The 16,276-nt window shown below is 47.7% G+C and overlaps 1 protein-coding gene across 1 annotated transcript in view; it reads right to left on the bottom strand.

Moving 5' to 3' along the window:
- Nucleotides 1-16,276, bottom strand: part of LOC138248710 (E3 ubiquitin-protein ligase TTC3-like) — a 1,210,547-nt gene that overhangs the window by 27,845 nt on the left and 1,166,426 nt on the right. The window lies entirely within an intron of this gene.

Genomic DNA, 16,276 nt, shown 5'->3' with positions numbered 1-16,276 from the left:
TTCAGGAGGAGTGTAAAGCACTTGTATTACCACAATAGTCAGGCAGTAACTGTTCACAACCAAGAACCACACAGGGTGTTGCAAAAATAAAGTATTTTTTATTACAACACCAAGATTACAATAGATATCTCCACTTGGAGATATCTACACACTAAATATATACTTAGTAACAAACAGGAAAAGCATAGGAATACATGGAACCCTAGGGAGGGACAAACCATATAATAAGAAAGTGGTATAAGAATGTTAGTCCCCAACCAAGGAAGGGGTGTTAGGATCCCAGTGGCTAGGGGAGTAAGAAATTACCAGAGGTAAGTACTAGAAATCCCACAGGCTCCCGGTGCAGAGTGGTTATCAAGCCAGGTGTCCCTTTGGCTAACACAGGTTCATCACAGTTGGATTTTTATGGATTCAGGACCCTTCCCTGTGGACCAAGAGGAAACCAACAAGTTGGCATAAAGAAGGTTGGAGAGTGTCCCCACCCATGGATATCCAGAAGACTAGATTACCTCACCAGGGAGTCCAGGAGCATAGGGGTGAAGTGGCGTTGGTAACCATCGTTGGAGTCCAAGGATGCCTTATTTGACTGGCTGCTAATGTGACCCGCGGACCAGGCCAGTGGAACCCAAAGGTGGATTCTGGATGTGGAGAACCTAAAAAAGAAGGGTACGGTGTCCAAACCACTCAGGGATGTCCAGGAGGTGCAGATAGGCAATGCCCACCCTCTTGGAGGGGAAAGTTCTGCAGGACAGTGAAGAAAGAAGTCCAGCTGCGGAGTCCAGGGGATGCAGGAGATGTTTGGAGTAGCCCACAAGCTGTCCCATGTCGGTCACCGGATTGCAAGGGGGGGTCAGCGGCCGGCTGAGACACCAACAAGCCTAGGCAAATGCAAATAGTTGTTGCGAGGAAGATTGTAGGTTTTTGGGGACCAGCAAGGTCCTAGTGACTCGATCCTTGGAAGAGATTCAGGGAAGGACATCAGCAGGAAGGCAAGTCAGCTGGAGTCGGAGGATCCCCCCACGAGTGACTCACTGGCACCAGGCACAGGAACTTGCAGGGATGCCTCAGCAGCACAAAAAAAAACAGGAGTCCCACGTCGCAGGAGCTGCAGAGTGGAAGCTGATCTTCGAGCTGCAGAGTGCTGGAGGCTGGGGTTTCTTGGTGCCTGAGGATCTCCTGGAGGAAGAGACAACAAGCCTTGGCAAGAACAAGTCGCAGTGCACAGAAGTTCAGTTCTAGTGGCTGCTCCAAGGGCCCACCGTCTCCCAAGTTGGTCAAAGACAAGGAAGACCCAGAAAGGACCACAGAACCACCACCTGTGAGCAGTGCCTTTTGTTTTCTGTGGAACAGGAGGATCCGCCAGCCAGTCGTCGTCGGCTTGAGGTGCCTGAGGATGCAGGAGTGACTCTTTCACTCCAAGGGAGATTGCTTCCTGCTTCTTGGATGCAGGCAGAGTCCTTGTGACCCAGGAAGATGCACAACCACAGATGTTGCAGAAATCTTGCAGGAGCTAGAGAAACAATGTTGCGTGGGAGCCCTCCCAACTCAATATAGTCATGTGTCAGTTCCAAAAGCAGATCAGCAGCGGTTGCGGAGGCCAGGAGCAGATGTCTTGCAGAAAGTTCCCTGTAGAGTCTTGCTCACCAAATCTGAGGACCCGCCTTCAGAGTATCCCTTAAGAAACCCTAAAACGGGTTGGGTACTCTCAGTAGTGACCCACCTATCAGAGGGGTTTGGGGACGTTATCTACCAGGGCTAACCAGTCAGATGATCACAAGGGGCTGCTGCCTACCTTGTTTTCAAGATGGAACAACCAACTGGCCACTTGGCAGAGCTCCGTGCACCTCCCTAGGTGAGGAGTTGGGAAAGGGTAGTGCCCAACTACTCCCCTGCCCTCTGTGTAGTTTTGCGCCAGAGTGGGAACCCGGGGTTCATGAACTGGTGTAACCCTGATTATGCAAGGCAAGAAAGGCACTCAAGCCCTTCAAAGCAGTCTGGTGGCTTTCAGAGGCCACCCCATCCAATTTCAGAGACACCTATTTCAAAGGGAGATGTGGTCACATCTCTCTCTTGCAGGAAGTCCTTTGTTCTGCCTTTCCCTGCTTGAGTTAGGCTCATTAGCAGGATGGCAGAACAGTGTCTGGGGTCTGCAGCAGCGTGGGCTGGCAGCCAGACCCTGTAAGGCTGCAAAGGCAGAACTGGGGGATCTTGTAAGGAAACCCCAGAGTAAAAGGAACCTTGAAATTAGCATGGGAATTGGTGTAGTTTAATGATTCCAACATGTTTGATACCAAACATGCCTAGGTTCAGTGAAGCCAATATGTAGTTGGACCACTCATGTGGACAAGTGTCCACTATACACCTTAATATGGCGTCTCTGCACTTACAAAGCCCAGGGAATGGAGTTAGGGGGTTTGTAGGGATACCCTGCTCATGAAGTAGTACCCTCACACTTGGGGACATGCACCCTGCCCTTGGGCTGAAGGGCCTACCGAGGGGTGACTTAACAGTGTCCAAGTATAGTGACCACAATATAAGGCTTGCCTTATATCTGAAGTGAAAGGTGCATGCAACCATTTCACGTAGGCTTCAAGGCAGGCCTACAGACACAGTTTGCATGGGCTCCCAGGGGTGGCATAATACATGCTACAGCCCATGGGAGACCCCCTGGGGTACCAATGCCCTGGGTACCCAAGTGCCATATACTAAGGACTTGAAGGTTACCAATAACCAAATTTAGAGGAGAGAGCACTGACACTGGAGTCTTGGTTAGCAGGATCGCAGTGTACTACAGTCTAAACACAATGACACCTGGCAAAAAGTGAAGGTAACTGTCAGAAAGATGCTACTTTCCTACATATGCCAACAGGTACCCAGAAGCTATTCCTCTTAGCACCACCACAGCCTCTGCAGTGGCCAAAGCCCTTCTATGAATCATTTCCAGAGGGGGCGTTCCTAAGGAGGTGGCGTCAGACAGAGATGCAAACTTCATGCCTGGCTACCTGAAAGTAATGTGGAAGTAGTGTGGTGTAACTTATAAATTCACCACCACCTATCATCCACAAGGCAATGTGTTAATTGAAAGATTTGACAAAACCCTCAAAGGGATGACTAAGGGACTCTCTGAAAAACTCAGGAGGAGATGGGATGTCCTATTACCATATCTTCTTTTTGTCGACAGAAAGGTTCCACAGAAGGGAGAGGGCTACAGTCCATTTGAGCATCTGTTTGGGCAACCCGTTAGGGGTCCTCTTTGTCTTGTGAAGGAGAGATGGGAGCAGCCTCTCAACACCCACCCCCCCCCCCCAAAAAAAGGACATTGTGGACTATGTACTAGACCTACATTCATGTATGCATGATTACATGAAGAAAGCCAATAACAACCTTGATGCCAGCCAAGAACTGCAAAAGTTATGGCATGACCAAAATGTTGTGCTGACTTTTTACCACCCAGGGCAGAAGGTGTGGGTTTTGGAGACTGTGGCCCCAAGAGTACTCCAAGACAAATGGAGTGGCCCCCATGCAACTGTTGTAAAGAAAAAGGTGAGGTAACTTACCTAGCAGACCTAGGCACTCCAAGAAGACCCCCCACAGTGCTTCATGTGAATCTCCTAAAACCTTATTTTAACAGGGCTGACATGACCTTGCTTATGGCCACTGATGAGGGACAGGAAGAAGAGTGACCCTCTCCCTGATCTCTCCCACAACCCTGTGGATGGTTTAGTAGATGGAGTAGTCTTTGCTCACAGACTCACTTGTCCAGCAACAAGCTGACTGCAGACAATTACTCAGTAAGTTCCCAGAACTCTTTTCCCTGACACCCAGTCAGACCACCTGGTGTGCCCATGATGTGGACAAATGTGATAGCAAAATCTACAGGCAGCCTGACCATGTCAGAGATTGCATCAGGGCAAAGATCCAAAAGATGCTAGAGTTAAGGGTTATTGATCCTTCAGACAGCCCTTGGGCTAGTCCTGTAGTCCTTGTACACAAACCTCATTCCCAGGGTGGAAAAAAAGAAATTAGGTTCTGTGTAGCCTACACAGGCTTCAATGCATTCACGAAGACTGATGCCCATCCTATCCCCCAGGGCGGATGAACTTGTTGATACTCTGGCTGCAGCCAAGTATCTCAGCACTTTTAATTGGATTAATGGATATTGGCGGATTGGGTTGACAGATGCTGCCAAACCAGAAACTGCATTTTTAACTCCTGGTGGGCACTTTCTATTTACTGTAATACCCTTTGGTTTGAAAAATGCACCTGCAACATTTTAGAGATTGGTGAATCAAGTTCTGACAGGCCTGGAAGACTTTGGTGCAGTATATCTAGATGGTATTGCTGTCTTAAGTTCCACCTGGCAGGATCACCTGGTCCAACCCAGAAGTGCCCTAGAGGCCTTGAAAAAGGAAGGCTTCAGCATCAAGGCAAGTAAAATGCCAGAGAGCAAAGCTTTTTACTGGGGCCACCTGGTAGATGGAGGCCAAGTTCCATCTTTACAGAGCAAAATCCTAACTATTGTGGATTGGGTTGCTCCCACTATTCAGAATCAGGTCAGTTCTTTTCTGGGCCTGGTGAACAAGTTACTTACCAATTCATTAACGATTTATCTGGTAGAGACATGTTCTAGTTGCAGACTGCCTAGCTTGGAATTTCCCCCAGGCATCAGACTGGATAGATAGGTTTTTCTTTGAGCTGTATTCTTGCGCACTGTTAGGTGGTGTCAGCCGAACCTGCATCTGTCGCTGGTGTCGTGGTCGCTGCCGCAGTCGTACATAGGCGCCACCCAGGCCCGTTGATGTCAGTTTCTTTCCACGCCAGCAACGTGGAGCGATGAACACCAATAAAATTGATGCACCAGAGCTAAGGGCCTGATAGGGGAATCCCTGTGTAGGGAGCTGGCTCTGTATATACTATTCCAAAATGAGGTAGTGTGCACAGGGTCCAGGGATTCCCCAGAGGCTTAACAGAGGCTAAAGTAGATATTACTAATGCTCTCTTTTGTGGTAGTGTGGTCGAGCAGTTAGGCTTATCAGATGGTAGTGCAAAGCATTTGATGCACGTACACAGTCAAGAAATGAGGCACACTCTCAATGACTAACTCCGGGCCAATTGTTTTTTGTAGCATAAATATATTTTGTTACTTTATTACTAGAATGAGAAGAACTTTGTGCAGGTAAGTACGGTTGTAAGTAGATATCCAAAATATGTATCAAATGCACTTTGTTTGGTTTTAGCAGATAAAGCAGTTTACAAGTATCAATTTTCAATTTCAAAAGTTGACACAGTGCAATTTTCCATAGAAGTCCATAGAGTCCTAGAGGGGAAAAGTATTAATATGGTTAACAGGTAAGTACATAATATTCCAGCCTGGGTGGGAGGGGGCTGGGGGACGCGGAGCACTCGGCGGTCGTGCAGGGTGCAAACACATTGCTGGGCGCCCAATGCTTTTCAATAGGGGTACCCCCAGGGTCACAAAAGATGCTGCAAGATGGGTCCATGGTGTCGGTTCCGGAAAACCACAGGCAGGGCAAGATCGAGGGCCACCTGATGAATGTCGCTGGATCCCCAAAGGCCTGGGGCTGCGAGTGCATGGGTACCTTTAGGCATTGGATAACTTAGCTGGATCCGGTCAGGGGGATCCTGTGGTTTTAGGCTGCAGGCATCGTTGTGTTGGCCAGGAGCAGTCAACCCAATTTGCATACAAGGTCGGAATCGCCTGGGGACCTACTCTGGACCGGTGGGCCACCTGGACATGGGCCGTGGGTGTTTTGCGCAGAGTGGTCAGGACTCGTGGATCCGGAGAGCTTCTGGAGTCCTTGGATGGTGTTTCTTCTTTGACAGGGCTGCTGTTCATGGGAGTTCTTGGACCTCTGTGGGGCAGGCAGTTCTCTGGAAGCTTGGGAGAGATCACTGGACCCGCAGGACGCATTGCCGCCTTTTGCAGGGCTTATCAAGCAGGAGACAGGTCGGTAGGCCTGGGGCCAAGTCAGTTTTCATCTTCCTTCTTCTCTGCTGGGATTTCAGCTTAGCAGTCGTTCTTCTCTCTTTTCGTGAGGTCCCCAGGAATGTGATGACTTGGGTTCAGGGGAGCAGTTAAATCCTGGATTTAGGGATGTTTGGGGGGGGGGGGTCCCAGAGGGCAGTAGCCAATGGCTACTGTCCCCGAGGTTGGCTACACCCTTCCTGTGTCCACTTCCTTTGGGGAGGGGGACACAGACCTAACCCTATTGGTCCCTGTCCTCCAAACTAAGATGGAGGATTTAGCAAGGAGGGGGTCACCTCGGCTCTGGACACCTTAGGGGTGGTGCCAGCTGAGGTGGTCACTACTCACTACTCCCTGCTTTCCCTAATTTCCCCACCAGACTTGCCGCCAAAAGTGGGGCTTTATCTGGGGTTGGGAATCTCCACTAGCTGGAGTGCCCTGGGGTACTGTAACAAGAGGCTTGAGCCTTTGAGGCTCATCACCAGGTGTTACAGTTCCTCCAAGGGGGAGGTGTGAAGCACCTTCAACCAGTGCAGGCTTTGTTTCTGGCCACCGAGAGCACAAATACTCTCACCCCGTGTGGCCAGAAACTTATCTCTTAGTGGCAAGCTGGCACAGACCAGTCAGTCCTGCACTAAAGGGTTGGATATTATACAGGGGCCATCTCTAAGATGCCCTCTGGGTGGATTGTTGAATAAATCCAAAACTGGCATCAGTGTGGGTTTATTGTGCTGAGAAGTTTGATACCAAACTTCCCAGTATTCGGTGAAGCCATTATGGAGCTGTGGAGTTCATAATGACAAACTCCGAGACCATATACTCAATATGGCTATGCTGCACTTACAATGTCTAAGAATGGACTTAGACACTGTAGGGGCATATTGCTCATGCAGCTATGCCCTCACCCGTGGTATAGTGCACCCTTCCTTAGGGTTGTAAGGCCTGCTAGAGGGGTGACTTACCTATGCCACAAGCAGTGGTTGGTGGGCATGGCACTCTGAGTGGGGTGCCACGTCGACTTTGCCTTTTTCTCCCCTTCAGCACACACAAGCTGCAAAGGCAGTGCACATATACTTGGTGAGAGGTCCCCAGGGGGGCATAATACATGCTGCAGCCCTTGGGACCTTCCCTCGCCACAGGGCTTTGGTACCATCGGCACAAGGGACTTATCTGGGTACCAGAGTTGTGCCAATGGTGTACACAAAGGTACAGATTTTAGGAAAGAACGCTGGTGCTGGGGCCTGGTTAGCAGGATCCAAGCACACTCTCAATCAAACTTGGCATCAATATCAGCCAAAAAGTGGGCGAGTAACTATGCCAACAAATACACTTTCCTACAACTCCTCTGAGTAGGAGTCAACAAGCCTTGGTTGCTGCAAGAGTTGTGGTGCACAGGGATTCTGTCCTGCAGGTAGAGGCAAGGGCTCACTGTCTTCCAAATTGTACAGAAGCAGAGAGGATCAAGAGGACGACTCAGAACCACCATCTGTGAGGATCCACACATTTCCTTAGGTGCCTGCAGATGCAGGGAAGTGACTCCTTCACTCCAATGGAGATTCCTTTTTGCTTCCTTGGTGCAGCTGAAGTCTTGCCGACCCCAGAGGATGCACAGCCGTGGAAATGTTGCAACTGCTGAAAGGAGCCGGAGAAACAATGTTGCAAGGCAAGGTCATCTCGGGAGTTGCAGGCTTCTTTGAAGTCCTGCAGTGGTTTCGGTGGCCAGGAGCAGAAGAGGTTGATGCAGAGGAGTCCTGGTGGTGTCTTGCACGCCCACAAGGGAGTCCCTAAATAGCCCTAACAGGGGGCTTGGTCACTCTCCAGGGTGGCCACCTATCAGAGGGGGTCACTGACGTCAGTCACCTGTCCTGACCAACCAAATGCTTCCAGGGGCTTCTGCACATCTTGTTTCCAAGATGGCAGAATCAAGTGGCCATCTGGAGGAGCTCTGGGCACAACCCCTGGGGTGGTGATGGACAAGTGAGTGGTTACTCCCCTTTCCTTTGTGTAGTTTCATGCCAGAGTAGGGACCGGGGGTCCCTGGACTGGTGCAAACCGGATTATGCAAGGAGGACACCAAATGTGCCCTTCAAAGCAAGCCGGTTGCATGGGGAGGCTACCCCTCCCCTGCAACACCTATTTCCAAGGGAGAGGATGTTGCACCCCCTCTGCCACAGGAAATCCTTTGTTCTGCCTTCCTCTACTTGCGCTGGTCAAGCAGCAGGAGAGCATAAACCTGTCTGAGGGGCTGAAGCTGTTTGGGCTGCTCACAAAACCCTGGAAGACTGGTAGGAGCAATTCTGGGGCATCCTCTAAGGAGCCTCCAGAGTGCCTGGAATCATGCCACCAATACTGGCATTAGTGTTGGTGTATGATTCTGTCAAGTTTGATACCAAACATGCCTAGGTTCGGAGATACCATTATGTAGCTGGACCACAGGTAGTGAGTGACTTGTGGCCAGTACATGGGTAAAATGGCTTCCCCGCACCTACAAAGTCCAGTACATTGGAACTGGGGTTCGTAGGGGCACCTCTGCTCAAACAGGGGTATCCTCACACACAGGAACCTGCACCCTGCCCTCTGGATAGGAGGACCTACTATAGGGGTGACTTACAGTGAACTGGTGCAGTAACCTGTAGTGAAAGAGTGCATGCACCTTTTCACGCAGGCTGCAAAGCCAACCTGCAGACACAGTTTGCCTGGTCTCCCATGGGTGGCATAATACATGCTGCAGCCCATAGGGGGCCCCTGGTGTACCAAGGCCCTGGCTACCTATGTAACATATAGTTGGGACTTACAGAGGTACACGAGTATGCCAACTGCGGGTTGTAAAGGGTACCAAATCAACCAAATTTAGGGAAGAGAGCACAATCACTGGGGTCCTGGTTAGCAGGATCCCGGTCAGAACAGTCTAAGCACCCTGATAACAGGCAAAAAGCAGGGGTAATCATGCCAAAGAGTGACTTTCCTACAGTGTCACTATCTGCTGGTGACATGCTCCTTTTATTCTGCTACTTGTGAAGGACAGGCCAATGACTAGTGGAGATCCTGTGATTATATGATGAAAGATCCAGGCTTGTGGTTAACTGGGATTAGTCCATCACTGTACCTAGACAGGGAGAAGAAAAGGCAACCAGCTGGCAATACCAACTGCAAACCCAAGCCCAAAGCTTTAAATATTTGGCAATGTATGCCACAGTCAAACCAGAACTGTTCTGGAAACTTTACATCATACCTCTTTAAAATGGTTTGTGGAGATAACGTGGTGAATGGAATGCCCTCCTTCTCCTAGTTTCTCCACAGATCATCCAGTTTAACATTCTTCACAAAATTTATTAGAACCCAAATAAGTTGCAGAAAATAAACAGGGGTCACTTCCCAGTGTGTCGAAGATGTGGTGTAGAAAAAGGTGACTTCTTTGACAAGGTCTGGATGTGCACAACAATCCAGATATATTTGTAATAAGTTAGAGACACCCTCCCTGGGGTCTTGGGACACCTAACCGAACTCTCCCTGGAAGTACGCCTTCTATGTATTATGGAGGATTAAGAAGATAAATGGGAAACATGGTTCGTAGTGGGCACTTGATTCCTTCTGGCCAAACATGAAATCATACGTTAGTGACCCCACCCACCAGGGATTTCCCTGGCTGAGTAGAATGGATCAATGTTCTTGCATATATAGAAAGGGATTTACCAAGCGAGGGAGTGTACTGCTAAACATTGAAAGGTATGAGGCCCTAGGTGGAATCATTTTGGCCTAGGCATACCTTGATTAGTTTGGTTGACTGTGCACACTATCTGGATGTACGTCTGCTTTTCTCAGTTGTATATGTTGCTCATGCTCATTCACTTTCTTGTATATACCTCAGTACTTGAACACTAAATACTGCCTGTTTAGTTTTGTTTTGAAATGAATAAAAAATGTTTATACAATTAAAAAAGTTAGGAGTTGTGTAATCCAATGCTAATTCAAGTATATTATTTCCCAATGTTAATCTATATAAAAGAGTGATACTTATTTACAAATGAAGCATTGTCCTGAAGAACAAGTTACTTACCTTCGGTTACCATGTATCTGGTAGAGACAGGATCTAGCCGCAGATTCATTAACTCAGAATCTCCCCAGATCGCAGCCTGGATTAGGAATCTTTTTTCCCCTAGTACATCTGGGCCTCGGCGGAGGGCGTCGCGTGACTCCGTAATGACGTTGTCTGCCGGATCAACGGAGTCTATATAACTCCCCCGCTGACGCGTTGACACCAGTTTCTTCTGTGACTTTCTGAGCTCAGAACGTAGAGCCACAACAGAAAGTGCCCATGTAAACAGTGTGCTGGAAATAAAGACACTGTGTGTCAAATATCAACTAAGTCTTAAGCCCAGGCATAGATTACCAAAATTAAATCTATGGCGACCACAGAGGAACTCAGCTCGCAGAGCGGGGAGGAAGGGAGGGTTGTTAAGGAATCAGCGGCTAGGTCCGGTCTCTACCAGATACAATATTACCAAAGGTAAGTAACTTGTTCATCTGATAGACACATCTAGGTGCAAGTTCCTTAACTTCGAATCAGATACCAGAGCATAAAAACCCCAGAGGAGGAGCCGCGAACTGAGACCCTCGAAAGTTTCCAAGTGTTATTGATAGGTTGAGAACCAGAGTAAAAGACCGGAGAAGAAGAAAAAATGAGGGAGAATAAAAACATATTCTATGACATCTCAACCTATGGAAGTAAACACAGGTGAATAACACCATAAATCAGGTGAACACAGAAAGAAGCTAATCCATGTTAGAGCACAGAATAAACTCATCCACGCTGACAAGACGATCATGTGTTAGAAGCGCCAACCACACTTGAAGCCTTTTATCCAGAAGGAAAGTGGACTTAGAAGTGGAGAAAATGACGAAGTACTCAAATAATTCCCTATGAGGAAGAACATCCTCATTAGGGAAAGAACTAATGAAAAGACAACCATAGAAAGGGATACAGCAATGTGAAGAACACAAGACAAACTCACCCATGACCGCAAAAAGAAAAGTATGTTCAATAGCCCGAAAATTATGTTCTGAGAACAAGAGCGGTCTAGAAAAATGAGAAAAGACCAACCTATGGAATAAGGTATGTGAGCCTTAACATATCGCACTACTAAGGACTCCACAGAGGAACCTCTTGAATAAGAATCAGGAACCATAAAGAAAACATGGAATGAAGAAGCCATGTAAAGATAAGCAATCAGTAGAAAGGTTAACAGAAGTACAGAAGGTAAGCGACACACACCTTAAAGGAAAGGAAACCCCATGGTAAACAGGTCAGCAAGGCTGCAGAATGACCACAGCATCGATAATATAAAGATAAGAAAATGTGGATAAGAAAGACTACCCGTGATAGCATGACAGCAGAAAAAAAGAAGAGGATATACATACATCTGTTCCTAGACATAGACCGTAGAAAAAGGTCTACACTGGTGGAGCACAAAGCTGCGTAACCGATCAAGGAGCAGAACCTCCTACTTTGGGAAGTATGTCCCAATCAGAGCAACATCAAAAGGCAAATATAATAAAGCAGCTTGTGCAGAGAAGACAAACAGCTGCCCCCAATGAAGAGAACAAGAGTAATCATTGGCAATGAAACACATAACCCACAGAAAGTAGCAAATATAATTAAAGCATCCTAAAGATGCATAAAATACACATCTACTGACATCAGAAAGACGAACCAACGCCCATGTAGTACCAAGTATATATGCATATATGGAAGCATGCATGCAAATATATACATATATACACACACACACACACACACACACACAGATATATATATATATATATATATATATATATATATACACACACACCTAGATGTGCAAATGATTATTCACATAAGGCGTTTAAAAAGTGTTCATTTTAAAAAGACCTAATGAATTAAAAGTATGAACTGACTAGATTCTTAGGAAAAGAATCAGTTCAAATTTAAAAATACATCCAATAAGAACCACCCTGTAGGAAAACGCCTCTCATGGCATGGTTACCCCCTAACATTTTGACTTTTGTTGATGCTAGTTATTATTGAAAGTGTGCTGGAGAATATTTTTCTATATAAAAACTGTGGGAAGTTGGCTCTGTATATAATGTGTCAAAGTGAGAGATAGTGTGCACAGAGTCCAAGGGTTCCCCTAATTGGTAAGATAGTGGCAAAATTAGATAATTCTAATGCTCTATTTTGTGGTAGTGTGGTCGAGCAGTAGGCTTATCAGAGGGTAGTGTTAAGCATTTGTTGTACACACACAGGCAATAAATGAGAACACACACTTTTAGAAAATCTAACTGTATGCCCTGGGAGAAATGGGAGAAAAAAAAAAACAGTAAGGGAAAAACCAGGTAGAACTGCTCTTAAGCATACTAGCATAGGACGTGAATGCTCCACTTAGAGTATGATATATACCAGACAGGTACCACTCTCAAGCATAAGCTTGCCTTCAGAGTGAAGCAACTGATATCACCTTATGTCAGGTGTGTTAAAAATGATAACCTCTAAGTAAGCAACATGAAGCAGAAATCATCACTTTAAAAAAACAAGTAGTAAAGATAAGAAAAAAGCCTAAGCATCAGGCATGAAGTGAAAAGCCAGGGAAACTCAGCACCTGGCAAGGAGGAACACCCATTGGTATCCCAATGAAGGGTAACGGTATAACTGAAGACCTCACAGTAATGATGAAAAAGCCAACTGGTGGAGAGAGAGACGAGGTTAACTCATAGCTCCACCCTTACTATCCTGAAAACATCTCAAGGTCGAGTCAACCTGTGCAGCAAACAAATGGGCACCATCAAATGGCATGTCCATTAATGTAGATTATATTGACAGAGAAAACCCTGAGGAACGTAACCAGTCATACCGACAGAGAGCAATTGAAGAAGCCACTGCTCGACCCAAAGAGTTGGTATTGTTGTGTAGCCATTTTAGTTATAGCTCCATGCACGTTATTTTAACACACTAGGCCACTGTGCACTTTAACCTAGATATATTTTTTTCAGCTTTGTCTTATTATTGTTACAATAACCATTTTTATGGTCTTGTTTTATTTTCCGTTTATCTAACTGTTTTTGCCTAGGCCAGCAGTCTGTTCTCAATCAAGACATTCTTGATCACTCTGTGCTTCTTCCAAGGCTTCCGCACGGTACATTGCTGGTGAACGTGGTAGAAGTTTAGTCTCCAACATTCGTAGAAAACACACATCCTTACGTAGGGACATTTTCTCAGAACATCAGCTGTGTTATTATAAAAACACTTCCTTGTCTGTCCCTTACACGTTAGAGGGAGATGCCAGCCAGGGAACCACAACTGTATGCTGATTGCTGATGCTAACGCAGACCGCAGGCCTTTGCTCAGGTATGGGGGTTGATGTCTTCCCAGGGGAACCCGAAGGGCAGAATTACAGCTTAACATGCTGTGCTCTATCATATCCTAGGTAGGAGCTAGTCCATTGATTATAGTGACAATATGATAGCATTGTTTTTATGCTTCACTCTTCTTGTCACAATTTTAATACTGTCATGTTGTGTCATCCTGGTTATTGCAGCTCACGCTTTGCTATCTAAGGCGCAGTCGTTTTATTAAACTTATTATTGAAACATATACTGCTTCTGTTTGTCATTTATATATGCAACTGAATTGTAAATGAGAGAAACGGATGAGACCTGAGTGACCACGACTTCCCTGAGAAGCCAAGTATGACATGCGCTCGGCTACCCTTGAGTAGAGATGAGGCACTGCTAGTTAGCCGGAGCAAAACCCGGATTGGAGCGACAGGTATCACACGCAGTGGGGGTTAGACTTAGTCTCCCACACCACGGGCAATTCTGCCGCTCAAAAGCCAGTAGTCTCATTAGAATAATGAGAGCCTACACGGCAGTATAATCCATGCCACAGCGAATGATCAATTTAGCAGCATTCCGCCAGTCCTGAATTATAGGAGTAAGAATACTCCTGACATTTTCTGGAAACGAGAACAAGCTTTTCGTTACAGAGTCTGTTAAGGAATAAGAGAAACGCCCAAGAACACAAGACTTGTTCACAGAACATACAGCAGAACTTGTGCAGGAACAAATATGCCTGCCACAGACATACAGGGGTCTAGACTCTCTATTAGGAGGAGCATGGTAAAGAAACTCCATATCAGATAAATGTAAAGCGGCCTGCGCAACAAAACTGTGAGGTGTGGGATGTCTGATCAAACAATGTGGGTCACCGTGACAGGACAGTGCCGGTGGGACATATCCTGGTCAACCAGAGACCCAGAAGCAGGCTTAGCCCAAGCACCCAACAAGACATATAGGCCCTCATTATACATTGGCGGTAAATGCCGCCTACCGCGACAGCCGGCAACATACCATCGCCTTGGCTACCAGCCGCCAACCGCATTATGACCGTAGACGGAAAACCGTGCTGGCGGTATTCTGTCAACGGTCATGGCGGAGGACGGCGGTGCTGCTGCCAGCAGCAGCGCCATGCCAGCAAAACACCGCCTACCATATCATGGGCCATGATACGGCCTGGCGGTGTTTTGCTGGCGGAAGCTGCTGCTGGCAGCAGCGCTGTGTCCAGTCTCCTGCCGGAGGACCCCCTTCAAGCAGGTAAGTCGGGTTCTCCAACAGGAGAGGGGGATGGAGGGTGTTGTGTGCATGTGTGGGAGTGTTGTGCATGTGTGTGTGTGTGTGTGTGGGGGTGTTTTTGTATGCCAGCATGCGGGTGTGAGTTGCGTGGAAGGCATGCATGAATGAATGAATGTGAGTGTACGTGTATGTTGTGAATGCGTGTGTGCTAAACTCTATGTTAATGTCTGTTGCGGGGTGTGGGTATGTATGTGTGCATGCGTGGGTGGAAGTGGGTATGCGTGTGTGTATATGAGTGTGTATGTGTAGATGTCGGGGGGGTCAGGAGAAGGAGGGGGAGGGTGGTGGAGGGCTCTGGGGAGGGGGAGGAGGAAGGGGGAGACCCCTATCAGTGCCAGGGAAGGAATTCCATGGCACTGATAGTGCCTACCACCATGGTTTTCGGGGCGGTAGATTTTCCAGCAAAACCATGGCGGTAAGCGGGGTAATAATCCCAAGGATGGGATTGTGATGGCCATCTGGCTGGAGACCGAAGTCTCCCAACACGGAGGCTGTCACCACCCTGGCAGATGGAGTGGTACATTGGCGGTTTGGAATGTCATAATTTGGGAAAAGGTCCCGCCAGCCTGTTGGCAGTACCTTTCCCCAAATTACCGCCGTCTGCCAGGGTCGTAACGACCCCCATAATGCCTCGCTATAAGGAAGCACCAGCTCAACCCTGGTCTGGCTATGGTGGTGTATATCAATCAAAAGGTCAGAAGCCAACTCCATTAAGGGAAGGGTGATACCCAAAACCTCTGCAATTCTCTTTAGCATATCCACAAAGGATGAGCTCACTACCGTTGCAAGTACAGGAGGGGACAGAAGGCCCAAGGCCAGAGAAGAATCCAAGCCTCTAGCAGTAGCCAGATCAGATAACCAGCTGTCCTCTTTAGGAAGCCCCAACTCCAATACCGCCTCACCACCATCCCCTGCAGCAGGAGCAACAGGAATGGAGTCTTGTGGAAGAAGGACTGACACCGTTCCCAACATCTGCCATCTTAGAGAAGGCAAAGCCGCAACATCGTCATAGATGTCAGATGGTAAATTGGAATCAACTTCGATTGGCACCACCAGAGAAGTCGCCGGAGCTCACTGATAAGATGTCGCGCTGAAGGTGGGAATTCCAAAGGACTGTGCACTGGTGCCACAGAAGGCACTTCAAAGGACGTTGGAGGCCTAACAGAAATCGAGGGCGAACCCGCCAGTGTGGCCACAGTCAAGGCACCGCACCTCCTTGAGGCCAACAGGTGCTCCAGAGGAAGGCATCTGACCAAAGATGGCGTGCAGGGAAGAATAATATGCATGCATCTGGTCTAGAGTCACCTTATCTCCCAGAAAGGGAAAAAGGTGCGGGCAGACCCTGACCTTGTCTCCTCCACCAAGGAATGACAGGAGGTCGAGTGCAATGAAATCGATAAATGCCGAGGCCGTCTATGGAACTTACCTGTTGACGTCAAAGGAGACCAGCGTCCACGAGAGCGACTTCTCGAACGGCTCTGGGACCAGACATCAGACCGAGAGGGAGATTTCCTGCTACAGGAAGACCTAGACTCCGCCATCTGCCCCGCCAGAAGCTTCATCCTACGCTCGAGAAGTAGTAGTTGCTGACAGGAGCCGCGGTCCTCAGCGTCATGGTGCTCACCC

The sequence above is a fragment of the Pleurodeles waltl genome, chromosome 8 (genome assembly GCF_031143425.1).
Source record: "Pleurodeles waltl isolate 20211129_DDA chromosome 8, aPleWal1.hap1.20221129, whole genome shotgun sequence".
NCBI classification, from domain to species: Eukaryota; Metazoa; Chordata; class Amphibia; order Caudata; family Salamandridae; genus Pleurodeles; species Pleurodeles waltl.
The sequence above is the reverse complement of the archived record's forward strand: the minus strand, read 5'-3'. Positions and strand labels throughout refer to the sequence as shown.